At 47.5% G+C, this 24,798-nt stretch overlaps 1 protein-coding gene across 3 annotated transcripts in view; it reads left to right on the top strand.

Moving 5' to 3' along the window:
- The first annotated feature begins 10,257 nt into the window (after positions 1 to 10,257).
- The window catches only part of ST6GAL1 (ST6 beta-galactoside alpha-2,6-sialyltransferase 1), a 40,913-nt gene continuing 26,372 nt past the window's right edge, over positions 10,258 to 24,798 (top strand). The window contains exons 1-2 of one of the 3 annotated variants that reach the window (XM_027686096.1): positions 10,258 to 10,339; positions 20,786 to 20,944. The gene's annotated coding sequence lies outside the window, so the exon portion shown is untranslated. Of the gene's footprint in view, positions 10,383 to 20,785; positions 20,945 to 23,344; positions 23,368 to 24,798 lie in introns of those variants that run through there. The other 2 variants (XM_027686093.1, XM_027686098.1) reach the window with 2 other exon arrangements.

The following is a 24,798-nucleotide window of genomic DNA, read 5'->3' as shown; positions in this document are numbered from 1 at the left end:
GGAGGCCTCCAGACACCTTCATTTAAACACTTCTAAAGCAAATAGCACAGGCAGGGTGTGTTTAGGAGGAAGGAGGACTGCAGGACTGCATCCCAAATGCTTTGCTTGTGACTGTATTTTCCCACAGGTAGATATACCAGAGTCAGTGTAAATCATTCTCTGGAAATTCCTGTACATAGGTTATGAACCGGTGACATCTTCATTTGCCCTGACTACACATTTATCTGGAATCTCAAGGTCAGAAAAGAATCCTGTATATGTTTTCCTTCAGCAATATAAACATTACTTATCTCTGGCCTCAGATGCATGGTCTCCAGTGGACTGTGGGTCTCCAGAGTAATTCTGGTGCTTTTAGGGATACTGTGCTTTACCATAAGTGCTCTGGTGCTAGTGTGCATCCTGCAGAGCAGGGTTTGCATTCCAGAGCTCTCCCCTGCAGCCAGTGCCAGACCTCTCCTCTGAACCCTTGAATCCTCCTGTACCAGCCTGGGGAATGGTCCTTCCTGGTGCCAGAACAACTGTGGCTGCAGCCAATCCCCTTCCCATCCTCCTCTGCAGCATCCCCTCCCCCTCCTCGGGAAGAAGGGAAGCATGAAGGATGTGGAAGGGCTGAGGCACAGACAGCCCAGCTATCAGAGCCTGCACTTTGCAGGACAATGGGAAAAGGAAAGGTTTTTTCGGATTCTGACTCAGAGATGTAACCAGTATAATTTAGAGTTCAAATATTTGATTTTGATAACTTTTGATTAGTTAATCTGCTGATGTTTCAAAAGGAAGTCCTGGGTATCTCCTGAGCCTGTGCTGCACCAAATGCACAGCATTAGTGGAGCCACACTTCTGACAGGGGGGTTAAAATTCTGTCTGGATAGGCTGCTTTTCTCTTTTATTTCTGCTTTTGTCACCTTCTCTTTCATAATTTTTTTCTGAGAAACCAGCAGTCATACAGTAACTAGTGCTACTGAGCGAGTCCATGGGATGCATGGCGAAGGACAACTATTTCTCGAAAAAGCATGCAATGCTGTGAATTTTAAAGAGAGAAAACTTAAATTATCCTTTTCACTCAAGTGGCAATGATGGGGAGTCTTCTGGGAGCAGTGGGCAGGAGGGGCAACAGAGGGGCAGCCTGTTCTTGCTGGTGTAAGAGAACAGCAGGGCCCAGCTGCTCCTACAGCACCGACCCAAGCAGTGCAGTACCAAACTGGCTTATGATGCTGTGGCACTGAAATGGTACTGAGGCAAATGCTGCATTCCATCTGCTCCTGGGAAGAGGCTGAAAAGGAACAGCCATCGGCTTGGGGGTGCTGCTGCCTTGTTTAAATCCACTGCTGTTTGTCTTGCACTCCTAATTGGCTCCATGCAGGCAGCAGGAAAGGTGGGTGTTGGTGGGCTTGGGTCTCCCTCCTCTGACGAGCCTGGGGCAGCAGCACGACTGCAGACACAGGGAGTGGTCAGAGATGTGGGAGTTATGTGGTTGCCAGTCACCAGAGCGACAACAGACTTTCCCTCTTGGAGTGTTTTGGAAATCAGCCCCAAGAAAGTGCATCTTGATGTTAAAACATAGTAATGGACTGACAAGCTGTCCTGACAACCTCTATGCTATGCTTGTAGTAGAAGAAATTCCAGATATTTTATTAAAACACGAGGCTGTGGGGCTCAGGGTGAGCATGGGCTCAGTCTCAGTCCCCAGTTTGTCACATCAGGGCTCATTTGGAGTAAATTTGCTGTGATGCTACAAGTGCAGCCAAGTATCACAAGCATCGGTGTTCCTGGAAAGTGGCTTTCCAGGCACTGCTCAAGTAGATGCTGAGTGAGCTCTTCTAAGTCCTATTTTGGACATAGATTAAAAATCCAGCACGCCAGACAGCTGCATCCTATTGGATAGGATATTGCCTCCCCTACTGTATTTTCTCAAACAAGGATCCACAGTTGTAGTTGTCTCATGTGTAGCATGGGCGCAGGACATGCTGTCATCAGCATTTCCAGCACCCTTACACAACAACCTCTTCTTGCACTTCTTCAGGAAACCAACATCAAGACTGAACGTGAAAGAATTTTATTTGTTGATCTTAAAATCTTCTTAATAGCAGGCTCAAGAATGAGAAGGAAATACACTTGACTTTCCAATGAACCATCATAAAAGGAGTGGCCAAGTACTGCTCACTACCCCAACCAGTTCTCTGGAAATCTTAAAAATGCAGAATCTGTGGCAGGTTGCTGTGTTGAGCAACATCATGGTGGGACTGTGGTGGAGTGTCTCAGACACAGGATCAACAGTGTAAGGGCTGTAAAATCTGCCCCTGAACTTCCACATTTGTGACTTAAAATGCAGCTACTTAGTTGGCAGATCAGTTCAGGATCTCAAGGTGTAAAGCATGTTAAGGATGTAGGTACAGATACAATAATAAAACTATACCCAGGAGGACCAAGGGGAAATTGCAAACTTGTAATGTGAATGACACATGGCAAAAATATCCTGCTGCCTCCCTGCTAGGGACAGTGGAAAGCCATGCCCTTTCCAGCACAGCATTGCCCAACATCAGGCAGCTAATTACTTCAGGAAGGAATTTTACAGTTTCATCAATTCAAAGCACCATTGTGGATTTAAAGGAAAGAAGGGGCTGTAGGGTAACGCAGAGTTTGCAGAAGCAGGCAGGAACAGCACATAGCTGGACATCAGTTGGCTTATCATGAGTTCACTAAAAAGGAAGGTAAGCAATAATTTTTTTTCTTAAACCTTGTCTAATACATCCTTTAATTTCAGCTCTGCTTTAATTTCAGTCAGAGAACTCTACTGATTAGATAAGAACACCCTGCAGAAGTGTGGAGCCTGCACAAGGCCCCTCATCCCTGTGTCTCTTTGCCATGGACAAGACACGGGGAGAGGTGATACCCTCTCATAAGCAGAACCAAAAATCTCTAGTCCAACCCAAAGCACTCCTTGCAGACACTGGTATTGCATGGTGGGTACAAAAAACACTCTGTGTTCCAGATGAAACTAAAAATGGTTTCTGCCAAGGCCACTCTTTTCTGTTCAGTGTGTTCTGAGTTTTGATGTATCTTTAAAGATTTCTTAGACATACTGCGTTGAGTTCAACTCAGATAAGCTCCTAATTCTTCAACTCTGCACATACATACACCAGAGAGAGTAAGAAGAAGAGAGTCTGGGCACACTGTTCCTTAATTCTGGACCGGGCTGGAACCTCTCAGTAAGAGATTTGTTCAGGACTCTGAGGAGTGTGTCCTGATGAGAACTACTTTAAAATGTTTCCTTGACTTTATTTTTCCATTAACTAAGTTTTTTGCTGCATGTTTTGTATTTTTTCCCTAACAACTTTAAGACAAATATTTTCATTAAAATCCATCAATAGAAACACTTCAAAATGAGTGGTTTTCATGTTGGAGTTCTTGGTTTTCATTAAAACATTATGTTACCACTAATGGCAGGTGCTGACCAAAGTGTCAGATCTTTTTTTCGGGGTCTGACTCTGGAGTGCCTTGTAATGAAATGGTTTATTGCCCACAGTCTAATCGCTATAGAAAGGCAGCCAGCCCTAGACCAAGCTCATTTGATTTTGGAACCATGTGGTTTGTTTGCATTTCATGGGGGACAAGAGGACACTCCTGTATAAGCAACTTTTGGCTCAGAATATTCCTCTGGGCAAGAAAATAGAGACGCTGCAAAACTTCAGGGCACTGTGACCATGTCAGATGTGCTTTTATCTTTGACCTGTGGTGGTTTTATAGTACAGAGAGGAGAAGCAAGGGGTTTGGTGTGTTACTACTCCAGGGCTGTGCAATTTACCTCCATAGGGAAGGCTGCTGCTTCCTCTCCTCTCCAAGAAAAAAAAAAAAGCCCAAACACAAACACTTAAGAGACCCCACACAGTGGTAGAGCAGAGTGTGTGAAAGCTCTTCACTTGCTTCAGTGCAAGTCAGGCAGATTTGGGCTGATTTTGCACAGAAGCAAACTGCTGCTCTTGGAGCTGAGCCAGGGAGGTAATCCAAAGATATCCAGAGTCTGGATTACCACAACAAAAACAAAGTTTTGGGGCTATCTTCAACCAAAGTCTGACTGAGGACCGCTGACAATCATATCTTGGGTATGATGGCTACACTCCCATGTGTGCAGAGGGAAGGGCAGCTCTTCTGCAGGCAGGAAATCTTTAAAGGATGGCCACCGACCTCTGCTGACCCACAGGAATGAACACTCACCGTGTACTGGCTGCAGGCAACTGCACTCTTCCTGCCAGCCTGAAAAAACAAGCATCTGTGAGAAATAACACAGATTCTGCAAGGAGTCTCCTCTTGCCCATGAGTCTGGGCCAGGGAACTCTACTCTTGTTCAAGGAAATTTCTCTTGCTCATCTCTCGACCTCCCAAACTGTTGACTGTGCTCCAAGGAAGACATCCCCCTCCTCCAGAGCACTGATGGGGCTGCAGTACACCTCACCTCCAGAAAACGAGTTTGGGAGAAATTACCACTACTCCCAGTCCCTTTCTACTCACACAGCTTCACACAGTAAATCCTGATTGCCTCCTGCTGCTGCCTTGGTAGGTTTATGACTCACGGGGTCACCAGCACTGGACTTTAATCCACACTTATGATATTGCTTTATTGCTTTGTGCAAGAAGTAATTTAAAGATGTTTTAGTTACACTTGAACTTAACCAGTCTAAAAATCGGTTTTGGGGGGACAGCGGGTTCTGTAGCAACAGCAAGGGCCTCAAGTTCTCCTGCCGAAGTTCTTTTCTTTCATAGAAAGGCTAACTTAACGGGTTTTTTTAACCACGATCAAGATAACGTGCAGAGGTGAGGGGAAAAATGTCACTTGTAATCTGATTCTGCTAAGCTTAAAAGTATGTGAATTTTTCTCTTACCTAAATAACGCTCAATGCTATTTTCTTCCTCACTTTACACTCATGAACGAAGAAGCTGAAGACACCAGCAGTGTACATAATCATGTTAGGATGCTGATTGCAGGAATCATTTTAGGTCTTAATTGTTCAGACTTGAATCTTCTCTATTGTGTGAAGAAAACAAAGAAAATGCTACCTGCAGTTTATTTTTAGCTTGGCTGGATCATAACACCAAAGGGAATGGTGTGATTTTTCTCATTGGCATGTTGCTGTGCATCATGATCTGGCTTTGGAGCAACCTCCTCCTGCGCCAGCCTGGGAGGAGGTGGGAGATGAGCCGGGCTGGGTTACCTGTGCCTGTGCCTATGCCATTCTGTCCCACTGCTGTGCCTACAAGATTGCTGGGAAATTATAACCACAGCCCAGCGAGGTTATAAAAGAGTGTATGTGGGGTTGTGCTGCACCTAGGCCATGGCACAGGCCCCTGGAGGCAGAGGACCGGTGTGGTCAGTCACTGTGACCAAAACCACACGGGAGAAAACCCCACTTCTGTGACTTGCTGTGATGGGCTCTGCTCAAACTGCTGTTTAGGGGCTGGATCGTGTCGTGAATCCAGCACCCTGCCAAGCCCTGGTACATGAAGTGTCTGGGCAGAGGGAGAAGTGACTGCTGCATTTAATACATGCCATGTATTTAAACTGACATGTATTTAACGTTCCCCTCAAGCTGTGGCTCCTGCTGTTGAGCACAAAGGGGAACCTGGGCTGCTCTGACAGGGAGCTGAGCAGACAAAGGTGCATCCCTGGTGAACCACATCCCAGCTCAGCCTCTGGGCCCCCCTCCCTCCTCTGAGAGATGAAGACAGGATGCAAGTTCAGAGGCTGCTGTGCTACCCTAAACTCTGTGCTTCTGCAGGTAGAATTGGAGAAGAAAGCCTGGCCCACAGGCTGCTGGGATTTGTGCTACCCATTTGCAGGCAGATAATTCCTGGATCAGAGTGAGATTTTGCTTTCTTCTATAGGAGGCAACTCAGTGACACAGAATTTTCCAGGAAAAAAAAATGGGATCTGCCTGTTTTAGCTTGGGCTGTGTATGGACTTGCATTTATAACATCTGAGACTGTGATCTGAGACAACTGAACCTGCCTAATTGTTGCTGTGTGTATACACTGCGTGTGTGCCAGCAGGGATTATACATCCTCCCTTCTGGTTGCTCTTGCTGCCTGGGGTCTGCCGTTCCTGCCATAGTCAAATGCGTCACATTTTTATTGAATAGCAATGTCCCAACAAAAGAAATAAATGCAACATAGGCATAATGAATCATGGGCTCTGGTGGCCTCACTCAGCCCCAGGAGACTGCAGCTGGCCAAGGGATGAAGCACCGTGGTCTAACTCTTGTTTTTCTTCACTTTTGCCTGGAAAGTGCACCTATGGGAATTAAGAAAACAAGACTCATCCTGCCTGTGCAAGAATCCAAAGTTCCTAAATGGGCCAGGAGGAGAAATGTGTGCAGGAGGGCAAGTAGGCTGAGTGGCATCATGCTCCTCTCTGCTCGGCGTCCCTCTCTGAGCAGGGGTCTGGCTGCTGCTGCTGCCTGGGAATCCTGGCCAGGGGCTGGCTGGGTGCTGGTCATCCCAAAAAATCCTTGGTCAGTGCAGACCATTGCAGGCTGAACACAAGCTGCCAACAACACCCCTGTGAGCAAAGCAAATGAAATGGAGAACGCAGACAGAAGTGCACTTTTACATCCCATCCAACCCTTTCCCTCTGCTCAGGCCAGGGCAGGCTTCAGGACAGGTGTCAAAAGATAAAGCCTGACTGGAGAGGAACTGGAGATGGGCAGCAAGGAAGACTGGAGAACTTGGAAATGTGACCTGTGAGGACAGGCAGAGTGAACTGGCATTGGTTAATCCAGCGGAAGGAGGACTAGGGAGATGAGTTAAGCCTTTAAGAGTATAAAAGACTACCACAGAGTAAGGCAGTAAATTGGTCTCCCACTGGGGATAGGGAAAAATTGCAATAATATTTTTGAAAAGACATTGAGAGAAGCTTTCCAACTGCAAGATAAATAAGCACTGGAAAAGACACAGGTTGGCATGTCTCCACCAATAGATGTTTTTAGGACCACGTTAGACAAACCTCTGTCAAGAATGCAGGTTTTGGCAGCAAGGACGGACAATGTGGGTTTTCTGAGATTAGTTTCAATATTTTTTGTTAGCTGGTTTCACTGTGCTGAAGCCAGAAGCTTCAGGAGAAAATTTCTGCCATTGCACATCCCAAGCATGGTGGGACTTCCCTGCAACTGCTCTGCCCAAGCATGTGTGGTTTTCCTGCAGTTCAAGGACAGTCAGGTCAAGCAGTTGAGAAGGTGGCAACTTTTTATCATAAAGCTATTAGAGCTTTAAGCAAGGAATTAAGGGATTAAAGATGTGACAAAATATTTTTTCATGTAAAAGGCACTCAAACCCACCTTTATAGGCCTCTCAGTAAAGGAGATTCTTTTTAACAGCCCCATAAAAGCATTATCTATTGTTCCCGAACTTCTAATATTAGCATGCACGAAGCATAAATATTAATCACTTCATTGAGCAGCTGAGTGCTAATCTGGGAGGCTTCTAGCAATGCACAGGTAATTGTGCCCCCTCCCCACTGATTCAATCATGACTAGAAGTCACATGCATATGGCCCCGGGGGCAAAGCTCTCAGCCAGCACCCAGATGTGCCTGCTGCTTTCCACCAAAGCCACTGAGGGCACTGGACACTGGAGAATCTGGAGAATCGGTAACACTGGGACATCCAGCAGCAGCTGCCAACGCTGAGGGGGTACAAGAATCCCTGAACTGGCCTAGGATGTGGCTGGTACAGGACAAGAGCATGCTAGGACAACAGCCACTTTTTTATCCTGTTCCTCTTCTGAGTCTGCTCATCTCTTTAGAGTGACAAATAGAGAGCAATGACTATGACTCCCAGCACTTTTCCCTGAACTGCTAGTTCTTCTGCAGCATAGGAAAAAATGGCTCGGATGAAGATGCTGATGCCAGCTTTGTTCTCCATAAAGAAGCTCTGCTGGAAGGTAGGAGTCATGAGCCTGAAAAAGCCAGCACAGCTCAGCATATCTCTCCGGAATTTGGATGCTCTCCCTTGCTCCCCCTGTGGTCTCCTCTGCTGCTTCCCTGGGGGCATGGCAAGGTGAGTGGGTGAGGTTCACCCCCCCGCCAGAGGCTCCTGGACTCCAGCAGACTGTTTTCGGTTATCTGCAGATTTTATGAGCATTTCCAAAGGTAGGGGAAGGTTTCCTTCCACCATGTGTGGTCCTTCCTCAGGCACCGTCATGGTCTGAAACCTTGGTACAGAAAGAAGGGAGGGATGAACAGTGTCAGGAGGGGAGGGGAACTGCTTACAGTAGTTTGGGGATTTCTGTGCTATCCAGGCAGGTGAACTTGTTACGATCCATCCTGCAAGCAGTGCAGCCCAGGAGGAACCTGAGATGGAGCCAAGGACCAGCGAGAAGGGGACTTCTGCAAGAGAGGAGTGGGTGGAGGGGAGGCAGAAAGGGGAACACACCAGTGTTCCCAACCTGGAGCCCCCGAAGGGAAGGGCAGGAGGCTTTTGTGCAGCTCCTTGCACGGACAGCAGGTACCTACCTCCACACAATCTAAGTGCAAAAGGACTGGGAAGATGCTCAGTGAAGGATCTTGGCCCAGGCTAAAACCTTTCTGAGCAAACATCCACATAAACATACCCCAATTAGTGGTAAATGTGGGCTGGCCAACTGCCTGTTTCACTTAGGTCCCTACTCGAAGAAGCTGCAGACACTCATCTGCCTTTGGGTTCAGCATATATGTAAAGTTTAACCAGCTCAGAAAGGCCAGGAAGTGCCCTAAAAAACTTTGCCTGTGCAAGAAAGTGTCTGCCTGCTGTGAAACCTCAGCTCCGGTGCTCATGCTCCAACAACAGTGCGCTCAGCCAAGGGGCTGGAAGCGCACAGGGTGCTCTATGTAAACCCATCCAGGACCAAGCCCTGTGCCCTAGCCTGGTCCAGGCAAGCATCAAGAATCTGCCCCCCTGATTCTCCCAGGCAGTGCATCAAACTGCTTGCAGAGAGCTCCTTATCCAGCCCCTCTCCTGGTTGCAGACCTCTCCAACCAGGAATTGGCTGCATCACACATGAAAGCCGTGTCTCCCCCTTTGTTTTCCCCCTCCTGGAGCCTGGTTCAGACTGGTACCAGCCTTGACGGGAGTACCTGGGGAAAGGATGGGGGTACAGTGTGAACCTGCATTCTGCAACAACACTGTGGGTTATTTCTTTTCTGAGCGTTTATCTGGAAATACTTTACTTGTCCTTGCAGATGTTTCATCTTCTCTGCTGTTGGAAAGCCCTTGGGAAGATCTTGCTCTGTCCAGTGGGAGAAGAGGTACGTTGTGCAGTGGAACATCATCTCCAGGCAAGGTGGGAATAACGCACAGTGAGATGCTGATTTTGGACACAAACTTGAAGGATATAACCCCAGACCAGATGCTGACTCCTTTCAAGGTGGAAAAACATGGATACACCTCTGAAACAGTTTGCTTGCTCTTTCCACTTGAGCAGTGGAAGTGCAGCAACCAGGATAGGTACAATGTACCATGTCCTGCAGCCCTGATTGCCCACAATGGGGACTGGTGCTGATTTAAGCAGGATCTTTGTTTTTGGCTTGCACGGCCAGGACCCAGAGTTCAAGCTTTTATGATCACAATAATCAGGTTACTTTGCCTGGACGCTGACTAGTACACAGTTTGGCAAAATGTATTGCACGCACAGATCCCTGCTCGTGCTTGTACGTTTGACAGGGAAGAGGCTGAAAGCAGTTAAAGGCTGAGGCAATTTTAAGCCAGCCAGTAGCCATGTGCTCCGTTTTCCATGCCACGGGCATCCCTCGGTGGACCCGAGCGAGCCGTAGGCCAGAGGGCTCTCCCGGGGCGGCCCTAAAATAGGTGCTGGGGGAGGTTGCCTGCAGCTCGCTAATGAAGTATTGACGTATCTGCAGTGTCTATTCAAAATGAGCCCGTAGTGATGGAGCTGGATGGCAGCTCTGCCCGTGCCAGTAACAGAGGATGATCGCTTTTTGCGCCTTTCCAGAGCGAGATCCCCGAGGCCGGCGGGCAGGGCCAGCGGTGCGGCTCCCACCCGAGGGTGCTGCGGAGCGCGGGGACACATGAGGCACCGAGCGAGACCCTCCCCAGCCCGGTGTCACCGCTGCCCGGGCTGAAGGGGTGCCCGGGTTGTGCTGGGCTGTGCTGTGCTGGGGGCGGCCGGTCAGACGCACCGCTCCTCCTCTCCGCAGCTCTGCCGTGGTGGGAGGACGGCGCGGGTACGGAGGATGCCCCGTGCCCGCCTAGCGAGCCGGGCTGGCGGCGGCGCCTCCCCCGAGCGGCGGCCTCCGCCCCCCCGCCTCAGCGCCTTAAATGCCTCGGCCGCGGCGGCAACAAAGGCGGGCGGCGGCGGTGAGTGAGGGAGCGGCTGAGGGGCGGCGGGGCCGGGCTGGCGGTGAGCGGCCGCGAGCCGGCGGTGACAGAGGCATTGCCTGAGGGGCAGGCGTGGTCGCAGGTGCCGTGGGAGGGCGGGAAGGGCCGCGCCCAGCCCGGTCCCGCCGCCCTCAGGGGTTTCGGCTTCGGCGTGAGGCGGACCCGCGGAGGTGGGTGGGCTCTGGGGAGAGGCGCCGGGCGGACGAGCGCTAGCTCGTAACTTTATTAAGTCTTGTTATTATTTATCTCTATAACCCCATCAGTATTAAACTTCGAAGCGACAGACGTGTGCGGCCGTGGCTGCCCTGGTTCCCCGTCCCCCCTGCCCCGGCTTCTCTTCCCGCTCGGCGGGCTTTGCCAGCACAAAAGTCGGTGGTGGGCGCGGAGCCCGCGCGGTTCCGCCACTGAGGGAGAGAGGATGGGCGGGGGATAAGGCAGATCGCGGCCCCTGCCTTCTCTCCGGCTTGTGCTTACCCTCGCCTAAATTTTGACAGATCCTTGCTGGCCTGGGTCAGCCCGCACGGAATTGCGAGTTGTAGCAAGGGATACACGCTCTGAGTAATTTTAGAAGTAGCTGCATTCGTTTTTAATAGCGCACAGCAGGTCAGGCTGCAGAGAGAGCGAATAACGTGTGTCTTCTCTTCTGCCGTGCTCTAGGCTTTTGTTTCAGGGCAAATCTCTGTTGCTGTGTTTATGAGCCCCCGGTAAATCAGGGCGGTGGAAGGGGAGCAGGGGCTGAAGGAGTGGGAACTGCTGCTGCTCTTTGCTGTTTCCATATCCGCTTGCTGCAACTGGATCTAATGACGGACAGTGTCAATACAAATATCTGAGAGCAGAAAGGTGCCGTCGTGGGGCAGCTGGATCTAGCAGGACATTTTCCTGGCTGTGAGGGAGTGAGAAACCAGAGCTGCCTATTAATATGTGAGGAATGAATCTAACTTGCTATGTGCGACTCCTCCTTTAGTGGCACGCTCACAATACTGCACTTGCCTAAAGACTGGTAGCTAACCTAACGGGATTTTATAATGCTCCTCACACAAAGGATTGTGGAATCATTTTTCTGAGCTGAGATAACCTTAAATGTATGGAGGACAGTGATTCAAGCCTACATCATCCTCCTGCTTCCAGAGAGGAGTCTGTGGAAGGAGACTCCAGCAGAATGGGGCAGGTATACCTAAGGTATGTTCCTGAGGGGGAAAAGGACAGCTTTCTGTCCTCGGGTTTTGCTGCTAAACCATTTATTTTATTGAGCTTTGCCGTGCATCTTGGAGAGTTGCCCTCATCTGCTAGGGTCCAGGACAAGGTAACAAACACACATCCCTTGTGCTTCGTCACTGTGTCAGGGAAGGTTTAGGTGAAGCTTTAAATAAGTGATTCCTCAGGAGGAAGAATATCACCAGGAAAAATCTTCCCCAGAAGGCCCCTGGGACAGAGGCCAACAGTGTCTAATGAGGCAAACTTTCCTTATGAGCTGCAGTTCTTAATGTTGGAGGGTGAGGGCTTGAGGGGTTGAAGTCAGCAGACCTGGGGACCTCTGAGAGCAGACAGCCTGTCTCCCGGGCTCCTTTGCTCTTGGCAGCTGCTCTCCTTGCTGTGGCACAAGCTACTGCTCTGGAGGTGATGGAAGTGCTGAGTCCAGGTAAATCATCTGTTTCCTTCTGGTTTAGCAAATGAGTTGGTTTGGTGATGGTGCTGCAGAGACAAGCAGCTCCGCAGTGCTGAGGTGTGTGCTGGGGGACCTCTGGCACAGCTGCTGTCAGTGTTGGGGACAGGACAGCTATGCAGGACTGCAGCTTGGCTCCACATAAATCTATCTGCTGGCTTTCTTTCCTTCATTTAGTGCCAAAATGTGTGCCTCTGACAAAAGAGGTGGCTTGCCTGAAAACGGAGATGGACCCCCGGTGCAGTGAGCTGCCACGTAATCACTGGAGCTGCAGTGCTCAGCTGGGTGTGATGTGTCTTCTGCTGGCAGCAAATGTGAGGTTTCAGAAAACAGGAGAAATATGTGATCATCTCTACCTAATTCCTTGACACAAAGGTGTTTGTTGATGAATCTTTGATGAGCAAGTTGCTTGCTCTGGTGGCTACTGTTTGTTTGCAAATACTCTAATTTGGTTAAAACCAAACCGTGGAAATGAAGGTGTATTATCGTTCTCAGAGACCTAGTTTTGTAGGGACAAAACAGGGAAGTACTTAAACCTTGGTTTGCAGTGACTGCTGGCAGAGTCATCTCCTGCAGGAGTCGGAAATGCATGGGAGGAATTAGAGGTGCCAGTATGAGGTGGACAGGGGTGGTCTAATGAAGGGCAAAGCAGATGCAGCTTGTAAGGTTTCGTATCTTGACTCTGTCCTTGAGACAGTGGTGCAAGAGAAACTGCTGCAGAAGCAGATTACTGTATATTCAGAGGCTTATGTCCCTGCTGGCCTCTGTTGGAGGACAGAGGGACACTGAAGGGCAGCCCTGTGCTGGAGGGAATGTGTCCATGGCACTGCCCGTACCGGTGCCTTTAACCACAGGCACTTGGCAGCACATATCTCACCCAGCTCCTGTCTTGCTCCAGGCTGTAAGAACTGGAGGATGGTAATGGGTGCTGGTCCAAATCCATGTCAGGTTGTCCTGCCCTTTGCTTGCAGGCTGACTGACATGGAGGAGGTATTTGAACTCAAGTTCTTTGATGTCCAGTGCTTCTCCTGACACCCTTGATCAGTTGCATTGGCAGCTTTGGGAAGGGCAGGAATGATGCTACTGAGTAATAGTCCTCCTCCCTTTCCACAGGAGAGGCTCAGCAGTGCACACAGCTCTTGGTGAAAATGTCGTTTTCCTGTTCTCTACTCAACACTCATAAATTTCACAGTGAAAGATCAGACAGAATTGTCTTGATGATCTTCTAAAAAGTGCACGGATCTTTTCCATAGCCCTCAGATTTTGGTAGAGTGATGTAAATCACAATTCTGCACAGGATTAGCAATCAAAGAGCATTATGAATCAATCTGATACTTTGTCTTAACCATAGCCCTTCTTAGATTGCTGACCTACATATTCCAGCTTTCACTATAACTGCTTCAGCAAGGATGGGCTTTGTTTCTGAGTGTAAGGTAGCCCAGCTGCTGGAGATCTTTGTGTTTGAAGAACATTTTCATTGAGATTATGTAGAGATTTATTAAAATTCCTGGTGACTTCAGATGTGCTTGAAGTCTGTGCTGCTTGACTGGTAACTTGTCAATGAAGTGTGAAATATAAGTGGTTCCTTTGAATGTTCTTTTTATTATAATTGTGGTGATGAAAAAGCTAGAAGATGAAATAAGATGCTTTCAGTATAAAGTGCTCTTAGACGTCTAGCCAACAGAGATCATTGTTATCAGATCCTCTAATCACTTGTGTGATTAAAAACCTTGGAAAAATTTACATATTTGAGCCACTTGCTTATAGGTAAAAAAGAAGTTTTATTGCCTTTCTGAAGTATGTGCTGCAAGCTCAGCCTTAAGTGAGATGTAAACGCAAAGCTTCTTCCGTAAAGCCGCTCCCTGCGAGTCACTGATGATACTGATGTTAATGCACATCTGCTCGTTCCACTTACAGATGAGTTTTCCTACTGATTCCAGAGTGAGGAGGTGAATGATGATAAAAAGGAGAGTCCAGAACTAGGTCTGCAAAACAGTGACTCGGTTGTTTTAAGGCAGCACTTAAACCCATTCCTACCTGTCATTATGATTTCAGCTCTGCAGGATAGATCCCTTTGTTTGAAGAATGCTGGGAAGCAACAAGAAGTGCCTGTTCTGGTGTGCTTGTGCGTCCCAGCATGTACCAGTAGACTGCACGTGGTCCAGGAGCTTGTCTGTGAAACCAGAACGGGGATTTGTGAAACCAGAGCAGAGGAAGTCTGTCCTCTGGTTTTGTCTCAGCAGGTTCCAAGTGGTGCCTCTGCCTAGCTTGGGTTTGCTGGTCTCTCTGCAGCATTTGGAAGCTGCCTGAGATGCTTGGCTTGGGATGTCTCTGAACTTACAGCTCTGCCAGCAAGTCATCAGGTGTTCTTAAATATTTGCTCGTGGTCTGTTGCTCACAAGTTACCACAATGTCCGTTCTCAAGCAGAGGTTGTGCAGAAAGCTGCAACGCAGCATCTGGCTGTTTCTTTTTCTGTAACAGCTAAAAAAAGGTCTGTTTGTGAAACCTTTATTTAAAATGGAAACATTGTACACAATATCCCCCCTTTTACCAATAGGATGCTGAAGTGCAGGGAGGCCTTTGCTTTTGTATGTTGTCTCCTGTGCCCCAGACTCCTTTGCCTGGGAATGGTGCATTGGTACAGGCAGAAGAGAGCTCTGTGCCAGACTATGCTGACATTCTTCTGTGCTCCTGATGTGTGGCAGCTACTGCAAAGGAACTGAGGGAAGCTGGTGCTGGTGTGTACCTCGGTGCTGCCGGAGGAAGCGGAGAACCCGAACCAGTCAGCACAGGATGCCAGTCTGGCTGGCTGTGTCGTGCATACTGAGCTGTTCAGCAGGTCCCGTGGCACTGGCAGGAGTGTTTGTCACGGAGCCCTGGCTTATGCATAGGACTCCTGGGGGTGAGGGAAACAAGCTAATGCTCCCCTCATCAGAATTGCATCCATCCTCTTAGGATGGCTCCAGCAGTTTGGATTTTCAACTGTAAAATTTTGCAGAAAAATAGAAGTTGTTGACAGCAGGGATTAACTTATTAATATGCATTATGGCTTGCCTTTGTCTTTGTGGTGCAGCACTTGCTGATTAGGAAATCAAAGGTGTTCCAATCAGCCTGACTTCGTTCACTGATTTTCTGCAGATAACCTGTGTGTGCCAACAGAGTCCCAAGTCTGTGGGGAGAGTGTGGTGTTGCTCACTGGGATGGGATGACGATAAAAATTTCCATGGCAGTCATGCAGCAATGATAGCTGCTTTCTAAAATGGATCTCCTGGGAACTAAAAGAAATCTGTAGTCCTGGTTTCCTCATGCTCGTCTCAAGGACCTACTTTTTACCTTGGAATAACATTTAATGGGCAGTACCAGAGTAATGACTTCTTTTTTTCCACCCCTACATTTGTTTGTAAGGCAGAATCCTCAGGAAACTGTGCAAACTCTGTGCCTTCTGAACACAGCAGCTGAGGCACAGAGCACCTCAAAAGCAATTAGTTTGCATTTTAAATAAATAAATAAATAGATAAAAATCTTTTGATTGCTCAAAGAAGATGCCTTCATGCTGAGTTGCATTGCCTAGCGAGACTGAAAATTTGAGCGTGATCCTTTGTTATATAAGTTGGGTTGTTTAATGTTTGGTTTTAGGGTTTTCTTCTCTTTCCCCAAAGGTTTAGTTCTGCATAGCTTAACTACATCCATACATATGTAACATAACTTTGGTACAGAGGTGGAGAATAACTGTGTAAATTCTTGGTTATCCTGATGACCTGACTGTAATCCTGCCATTCTTTGCGCTTGCAAGGGGTCTTAAAGAAATTAGAAATTTAGACATACAAGATTGTAATAGCTGGGATAAAGGTAATCTCACTGTTGCTTGTGTGAGACCCCACATGCAGTGCTGCTTCCAGCTCTGGGGTCCCTAGCACAGGAAGGACATGGACTTGTTGGAGCATGTCCAGAGGAGGCCACCAAAATGATTAGAGGGATGGAGCAGCTCTGCTATGAGGAAAGATTGAGAGAATTGGGATTGTTCACTTGGAGAAGAGAAGGATTTGGGGTGACCTAATTGCAGCCTTCTAGTACCTGAAGGGAGCCTGCAAGAAAGGTAGAGAACCTTTTTTTTTTTTTTTTTTTTTTAACAAAGGCCTGGAGTGACAGGACAAGGGGGAATGGCTTCAAAAACTGAGAGTAGATTTAGATGGGATATTAGGGAAACATTCTTTCCTATGAGGGTAGTGCGGCCCTGCCACAGGTTGCCCAGAGAAGCTGTTGCTGCTCCATCCCTGGAAGTGTTTAAGGCCAGGTTGGATGGGACTTGGAGCAACCTGGTCTAGTGGAAGGTGTCCCTACCCATGGCAGGGGGTTGGAAGGAGATGATCTTTGAGATCCCTTCCAACCTAAACCATTCTAGAATGATTCTATGGAACTATATATTGGTTTATGTTGTTTACATTTTTATATAAATTTATATTAGTTCTTCACCCAGCTCTTATTTGTCCAGCAGAGATTCTGTGTAAATAATTATCAGGGAGTTAAGCACTTTGTAAGTGAGGTACATTAGCAGAAATGTTGCAGAAATGGAAACGTTATGTTCTGGTTTCTCTGGGCTGGTGTTGCACAGGTGAGCCTGACTGAAATACTGAGTATGTTTTATGAGAGTCGAGAAGGTGCTGGATGGATTTTGCTCTCATCCAGATAACGATGTCTGTGAATATGAAGCCTGTTTCCTATTAACAGCTGTTCCTGCAATCTTGAAATTCACTTTTCACAAATGGGTATGTTCATGAAAGAGTAGTGCTTTCCTGGGAAGATCATAAAAGAGCGACCGGTTGTGTCTTAACGAAGTCCTTCCAGAGCTTGGTATTTTTGTGGAGTTTGTAACTCTGCCTAAGGAGCTGCCTTTCACCTTTCTGAACAAAAGGCATCATGGAAGGGATCTCCAACAAATGGTGCAGGGGCAGGTTTTAGTGGAACAGAGATGGGATTCAGGTTGAAGGAGTCAGGAGCAGAGATGAAATAGTCCCCTGGATGTGTTTTAGTATTGGAGGCAGGGGGGATTCCCAAAGGCAAAAACAGTATTGATAGAAATAGGTGTTGCTTGTGCCTGTGACATGAAAGGGTATTTTGAGAGACGTGGGAGTGCCCAGCTGGAGAGGAAAGAAGAGCAGTGCTGGAAGGCCACTTTAATTCAGGAATGCCTTGTGTGATGGGTTAGTCAGGCCTTCTGTTCGTCCTACAAAGTGAGGGATCATTGGCATTTTCAGGCTCTTCGAATTTAATTTAAGCTGTGCTTAAAGAACAGCCGTCTTGAATCCTGCAGACGGAGCAGTTTACCTGTGGATGGAGGAGTCTGAAAGGTGCTGTAGATTTGGCACTGATGTGGCTCCATGTGATGTGTGCATGAGCCATGGCCTGCTTTAACAGAGGGGTCTGAAAAGTGCAGAAAGGAGGGAAAGCTGCATGGAAAGAATCTAATTTTCTTTGGATCTATCTGCTGGCTTTCAGAGCAGTCACTAATTCTGTCTTCTATTTTATTCTTTTATATATAATAGCGTGGGTGTGGACTGGGAATTATTTTAGGCCCTGTGGATGTGGCTCAGCAATTTCAAATGTGGTTAGAAGTGTGTTTTTAAAAACAAAGGGAAACTCCTTCAAATCTGCACCTGGAAAATTTAATTTTCCAGTGTGGCATAGCTCACCTCTGCTTTCCCACTCTCAGTTTTGGAAACTTCTTATCACTTTGTAAATCACTTCACAAAACACCCATATCTTTCAGTTGAACTATGTGCTCTAAGGTTGAGAAGTGTTCCTAATTATTAAGGGAGTGCAGTTGGGTAACTATTTTATTAGATATTCATGGATGAATTGTTTAATTAGGTAGATAGAGGATCATATACTTGCAATCTAAGGAGAAAAATTCAGAAAGGTTAATTAAAGACTAGTTGTAAAATTTGATGTCAGAAATGATGTTAAGTTTCAGTGTGGACACTCTTAATTAAAATCAGTTTAGTTCATGCTGGAAGTGAATAGGAATGAAGGAAATTTAAGCTTACCATGGCTACAGATGTGGGGGTGTACCAAGGTCATTAATGCATGTTAACTCATACTTTTAAAATTAATTCCTGACATTAATTTGGCTTGATTCTTCCCATCTGTCCATGCAGACAACACTCTGGAAGTCTCACATTTTTGAGATATTGCAGAAATGACTTCTTCTCCCCACTATTCCTTCCCAGCATCCGAGCTGAGATTTTACACTGGGTGAGGATGGCACGTCAAGCCCTGCAGGTGATGTTTGAAGTGCTTAATTTTTCACCTAATCGTTGCCTGCGTTTCACATCTGTGAAGTGCCCTCAGGTGTGACCGTCATGGCCTGCCATGCATGCACCAGGGCTGAGCAGGGGGGTGGCTGCCTTGGAGCCTGCAGGGCAGGAACGGGCTCTGTCCCAGCCCCTTCTGCTCACGGCTTAGCTCTGCTTCAGCAGGGTTTAGGCTGAGCCTCAGCCCTTCCCATCTGTCAGAACCCTCACTGGGCAGCGCGTGGCCTGCTCAGCACCTCCTCTGTGTCTGATTGGTGGCGGAGCTGATGAAACCACTCACTGCTGCCAGGAGATCTCAGATCTTTCTTCTCAGCTCCTACCCCTGTGGATCTCCCCTGGTTGCCACAACTCCCTAATCTGAAAGAAAACAAACCTGAGGTGTGACTGATCACTGCACAGGGGTTCCAGTAAGTGGAGGGAGCAGCTGTGAGCATGTTGCCAGCCCCCGCGTCCCCTGGTCATGCAGCATGTGCTGTTCTGGGCCAGCTGGTGCTGGGGGCTTTGGGATGGTGGTGGTAATGACTTTTGGAGAGCATGAGCCACCATGGTTGCCCTAAGGAGGCCACCTGCCAGGGTTTTGGTAAGCACAGGCTGTGCTGGTGGGCAGGATTCTGTGGCTGGATTTGTCCATCGCTGACTGTTTTTCTGAAGTGAGAACACTCAGGCTGGGAGTGAAGGTTATCATGTCCTGCTTCTCCCCACCTGAGGTTGCCCCACAGGCTGTTGCATGTTTTAATGGTGTCACAATCTTGAAGTTGTTTTAAAGCATTTTCTTCAGCTACATTCCTGTCTAGCCATAAACTCCAAGAAACCTGCTCTTTCTTCCAGTATTGCTCCTTCTAGCCCATTTCAGTTCTTGCCAGATTTCTAAGCTGCCATCTCCTAGAGAGCTTTGGGTCTTTCTGGTCCTTGAGCATCTCTTAGCCCTCCCACATCCTTGGCTTGCTTTCTTTTATGTTTCATGAAACCAAATTCCAGGAGAAAAAAAAACCAACCACAAAACAACCAAAAAACCCAAACCCCTCTCCAAATGTCCAGATAGGTTCTGCCTCTTCTCTGTAGTTGCGCTTGTTATCTTCCTGAAAACTGAATTTAGCTGTTGGTGCTATCAGTAGTTCTAATGAAATTTTTTTTTATAGCTGGTTACCAGGAGATTATTAGCTGTGTGTTTGTGTCAAAAAGTAGGTGTAATGGTTCAGAGCAGATAAGCTGCAAAAACTACCCCCTTAAAAAAAGCCTGTGTAGAAGCTACTTTGGTGTTACTCGCTGGAAAAATGAGCAATTCTTCAGCTCTGGTTTGGGGAGGAGGATCAAGGAAGTTGACTTTGTCTCGAGCAAGATGTATTTGAAGTGAAAATACGGGTCTTTGTAATATCTTTTCCGAGGAAAGCAGTGAGAAACTTTTGCTAATTTGGTAGTTGTGGAAAAAGATCTTGCTGGGACGATGCCAGGGTGAGGCTGCTGCTGAGTGAGAGATTGGATTAGCCATAATTTGCACAGGTTGTCTTCCTTCATGCCGCTGCTTTCCCTCCCCTGCCATGGTGTACTGCAATGCATTAGGGTCCTTCGATGGTTCACGCTGGCATTAATTTGAATTACGGACATACTGGGACCTCTTCCTAAGATGTGTGTGTGTGTTTGGGTTCCCTGCTGAGAGCAGAAACCTGAGCTGCTGAACTCGAGGTGAAACATATGCCAGGCCAGGCACATACACTGGAAACTTGCCCAAGGCAGGATAATTATGGGAGGCAGCTTTTTTTGAGCAGACTGTGTGCTCTCTCTTGCTAAACAGTCTTGTGATTAATGTCTTATTTAAGAGGATTTTAGGACACGTGCTGCAGTTACACTGAGTTTCTCTTAGAAGTAGGGGAGAGGTTAGAAATATAAACTCTGTAAAGGCTCTTTTGTGTTTCCAGCAAGGGTTATCAGTTAAATGCAGTGCATCACTGCTCTGTTGTGTCAGGGTAGGCAGTGGTTTTTGCTATGGATGGTTCAGTGGGAGAGGGATCCTCAAGAGGCTCTTTGCACATGTGTTTGTACAGGTTGCGTTGCTCAGAACTCCTTAGGGACTCATAGCCCCAGCACTAAGGGTGAGTTGTTCTGCCCTGATCTCAATATTACCAGCTCTCCCTGACCCTAGCTCCTGGCTTTAGACTCTGGGAAGTTCTGCAGACAGCAGGTGTTCACCAGCAGATATTGCCTTCAAAACAAGGCTCTGTGTGCTGTTTTACTCAAGCCCAAGTTATGTTTAGAGGCATTGGCAGCTCTAAAGAGATTGTTGATCTTACCCAGGATACTGTTGCCTGTGGTGTGGGCACAGCAGTATTTGCTCTAGTGTTTCTGTGTCGCTGCTTATTTGCTGTGTGGTCCTGGCTGGTGGTTGTAGTCCCCTGTCCAGTGATTTCTGATCAGTCTGATGTAGCTGTCTAACATCTTGATTTCTTTCCTAGGCTAGAGAATTCAATGAAAAGGGACATGAGAGCATGAAGAATTGCACGGATGTGCTTCCCGTGGTGGCACCTCCTACAGATCTTACCTGGCAACCTACTGCTGCCTGGAAGGGAATGACAAGGAACTGCTGTGGGCAGCAAGGGAACCTGGAGATGAAGGTGATGACCATGGCTCTTCTTTTTCTTTTCAATGCCCCTTTTTTCACTTCCACATGCATGCAGCAGGAGCAGGACTGCTGTTGGCATGACAAGGCCATGTACATTCAGAGGCACTGCTGTTGGCACTGGGGCTGTCTCGTGTTGCTTGCAGAGTTGGGAAGGTGGTAAAGAAAACGAGAAGGGTTCTCTGCTATTCCCTTTGCAACTATCCTATATTTTTCTTTTAAAGCAAAATAAAACATTTGTTCTGCTACTTGTGGGAGCCCTTGGAGAAGTTGACACATATTGGTAGTGTGCCAGAGATATGTGTCTGAGATCCAGTATTTATTCTGCCTTGTGTAAAATGAATATAAGATGTGTGTTGGGGCTCCTTTTGGTAAGGGCTTTACATAGAAACCCTCTGGGAATATTGCCTGTGGTTCTGGGTTAGAGTAATTAGCTGCCTACTTTCAGGGCTGACCTCATGTCTGAAGTGCTTTTGGTGGTGGTGCCTCTATCCCTGTCTATCACCCTTCCCCGCTGGCATCCTGCCCCTTATCGCAGCACTGCAAGGCTTCAGAGCTGCCCTCAGGAATGATGAGCTAATTCAAAAGATCGGGTCATGTGAGCCATTGCAGTGACTGAGGAAGGTGCTGATGCTGGGACCCCGCTTTTCTCTGGCGCACGGGAAAGCTCACTTGGTAGGAGGGAGCATTTTTAGAGGCAACTGCAAATGTAAGTGTTGGGTTTATACCTGTTTTCATGTGTGAAGAAGGCTTGGGAGGACCTTGTTGTATAGCTGCTTCTCTAGATCCTTAAATTGCTGGCATGAGGAGTGCCAGCTGTTGCTCCCCACTTCCTCTTCTGCTGGAAACATGCTAATCTCGTCTCCTCTGCTTAAAACCTGAATCTTTAATATGGAACACGCACCACCCTTTCTTCCTTTCTGGCTGAGGAACGCTTGTCCCTCCCAGTGTTGTGTTACCTTTAGCATTGCAAACTGAAACGCTTGGGCAGGGGTGGTGGAGCTCCAGCAGCCTGCCTGCCTGGGGGCTGCTGGATTTCCATCCCCAAAGAGGGCAGAGAGCAGCCAAAAATTGCACAGAGATCAAGACAGAGCTGTATGGAGCCTGTGGAGCACTGGCAGGCGTGGGAACACACCACCGGAGGTGGGTGAATGGAAAAGAAAAAGTGTGGCACGTTGCCTTGGGCATCTCTGGCAGTTGCACTTTTCATGAGGAAAAGAAAACAAAGCTGGAGACGACTTCTAGTTAGGTAGGATTTGGGTGTAGAATAGAGGTTAAAGAAACAGATCAGCCATGGAGCTCAGCCCCTCCAAAACTTCTCGTTTGTTGTTGTTCTTGGGAAACAAGGGTTGTTTTGTTTTTAGTTTTTCTTCCTTGTTCCTGTGAAATCCAAGACCAAGCTAACCTTTCAAACTCAGATTCACTTTTAGTGCAGAGATGTCCTTCTCTTAATGTGCATTGGTAACACTGAAGAGTCACCTTCTATTTGTGCCGGAATGAAATCTTTAGCCCCTTTCAAAACACTCAGAAGTCTTCCTCCTGAACAGCAAACCCAGCTCCCTGTTACTAAGTACAGTTTCAGACTAGGCTGTCTGGTTAGGTGTGGCTTGCAATATGCCAAGGCTGCTGGGGGAGTCGGATATTTGAAAACCAGCAAAGTGATATATTTGGTCTGTAATATCTGTACCTCTCTGTCTGCCTAACCCTCTTGTCAGCAGTTACGCTGTTATATGTTAATCATTTAAATGGAAGAGGGACTTTTCTCTTTCCTCCTTTGGGTACATCTGAAATAGGGAAGTAAAACCAAAAGTTGGTACACACCCCCCTTCATGCCCCAGTGCTCCCTGTGGCTGTGTGGGAGCCTCTGACCCTCTCCCCCTTTAGAAGGGGGCAGAGCCTGCCTGTTGGAAAAGACGATGTTATGTGTTGGGTGTAGGTGGTTGAAGGTGGAGGAGATGAGCTTCAGTGTGTCGAGTCCAGGTTTAGCAGTGGCTTCCCAAGGTGGGTGTCCAGACCAGTGGAGTGTGATCAGCAAAACCTTCGACCATGTACTAAAATACAGTTTTCTTTCACGATAACAGGATGATGCAGATGTAATCGTATTGTGTAAGAGCAGTTAATTCTGTGTGCTTGTGCTGAAGTGCAGTGCTAACCCATTTGCTTGTTTTTGCTGCAGTTTTGTGTGTGCTTTAGAGATGGCCCCAGTACTGCCAGCAGTTTGGGGCAGCTTCTCTATCAGGAGCTGGCTGTTGGTGTGTGTGGCTCTGTGGTCACTCTGGCAGCCTGTTTCTATATACTCATGGCTTCTACTCTTTTACATGCATGAAGTCCTTGCTGTGGCAGAAGACACCCTTCTCAGACATTGCTTTGCACTTGAAGCATTTTGTGGGACTCCTGCATTAGCTCTGAAACACCATGGTGAGTAGAGGACATAAGCCCAGGACAGGCACTGCATACAGTGGTCAGCTTTTCCCCCCAACTCGGATCCAAAAATGCTCATAAGAAAAGGACTTCCAAGAAGAAAGGCTTGTGGAGGGTGGGAGGAGGGCTGGAGGTGGGATCTTACCAAGGCAGGAAAGCTGCTTCCTGCACACTTTCCTAGTGGGGAAAGGCCACAGAAACTAGGGTACCCCCCTTGTGCAATGCAGATGCTGGAAGGGATGTGAAGGGCCTTAGGGGGGATTTCCTAGGAGGAAGAGGAGAGTCCTGGAGATGCAGACACACCAGGAATGCACCTGGTTCCTCACAGGTAGCGTGTATATCCACCTCCAGCCCTCCTCCCCTGCTCCACACGGTGCTGTGCATCCTCAGTCTCCTAAAATAGCTCTTTGAGAACCTGCCGTCGCTGCCACAACGCGTGTGATCGGGCCGTGCTGGGCGTGTGAGCAGCAGTGCAGAGCTCAGGCCTCCCTCTGCCCCGGCAGCAGCACCTGCCCAAGTCAGAGGGTTCAGGGGAGCTGGCGCCCCGAGAGGAGCGTGTGGGAAACTTCTGATCCACTTCCCTGCTCTCACACAAATGGTTTTTCACCTCTTTGGGCCCTAATCTGCTGAGATCTCTGAAAGAGCTCTGTTTACTCAGCTTTTAAAGAGCTCCCAAAAGGGGCATGGGAGGTTTGCTGCAAGTTTCTGAAGCACTAATGCTTTCCCTCATTGAGATGGCTGCAGATAATGCCATACAGAGATCCAGCCAAATTAAGGCTTTATGCACAACCCAAAGTGAGAGGAACCCGTAAACTGGGTCAGGCTTGTAATTTTTTTTAGCCTTGTACTTTAGGGGGAAAAACATTAAAAATTGCTGTTCTAGCAGACTTCAGAAAATATTCATCAGGCTGATGCATTTTTACTAGAGATTTCTATATTTGTTTAGAATAAAGAAGGAAAATCCAGAGATAACACTTTGTAAAAGTAGTTTCCCTTGACAACATACAACTCTGGCCTATATGCATGTTGGGCAACCTGTGAAAAGGCTTTTAGTTCAGCAATATCTCTGTATTGTGAATGCATTATTTCCTAACTTAAAAATAGCTGAGGATATGTATGTAAGTATGTGTATTTGTTATAAATCCAAGAGAGAGAGCAATACAAGGTCTCAGTGGAAGCAGAACCACCTTAGCTGAATTGACCTGATTCTTGAAAATAAAAAATAAAAATAAAGAATAAAATAATAATAAAAAAACCAACCAAAAAATCCCACAACAACAAACAAAAACCCCAAACAAACAACAAACAAACAAAACACATGCACGTGTCCCCCCTCAAAACAAAACAAAAAACCACAAACAAAAAGACCGGTGAAATGTAAACTAATAATCCTAAAATACTTTCAGACAACTCTGCTAGGCTTCCCTG

This window comes from Neopelma chrysocephalum, unplaced genomic scaffold (assembly GCF_003984885.1).
Source record: "Neopelma chrysocephalum unplaced genomic scaffold, ASM398488v2 Primary Assembly neopelma1_70, whole genome shotgun sequence".
Lineage (NCBI taxonomy): Eukaryota > Metazoa > Chordata > Aves > Passeriformes > Pipridae > Neopelma > Neopelma chrysocephalum.
The sequence above is the reverse complement of the archived record's forward strand: the minus strand, read 5'-3'. Positions and strand labels throughout refer to the sequence as shown.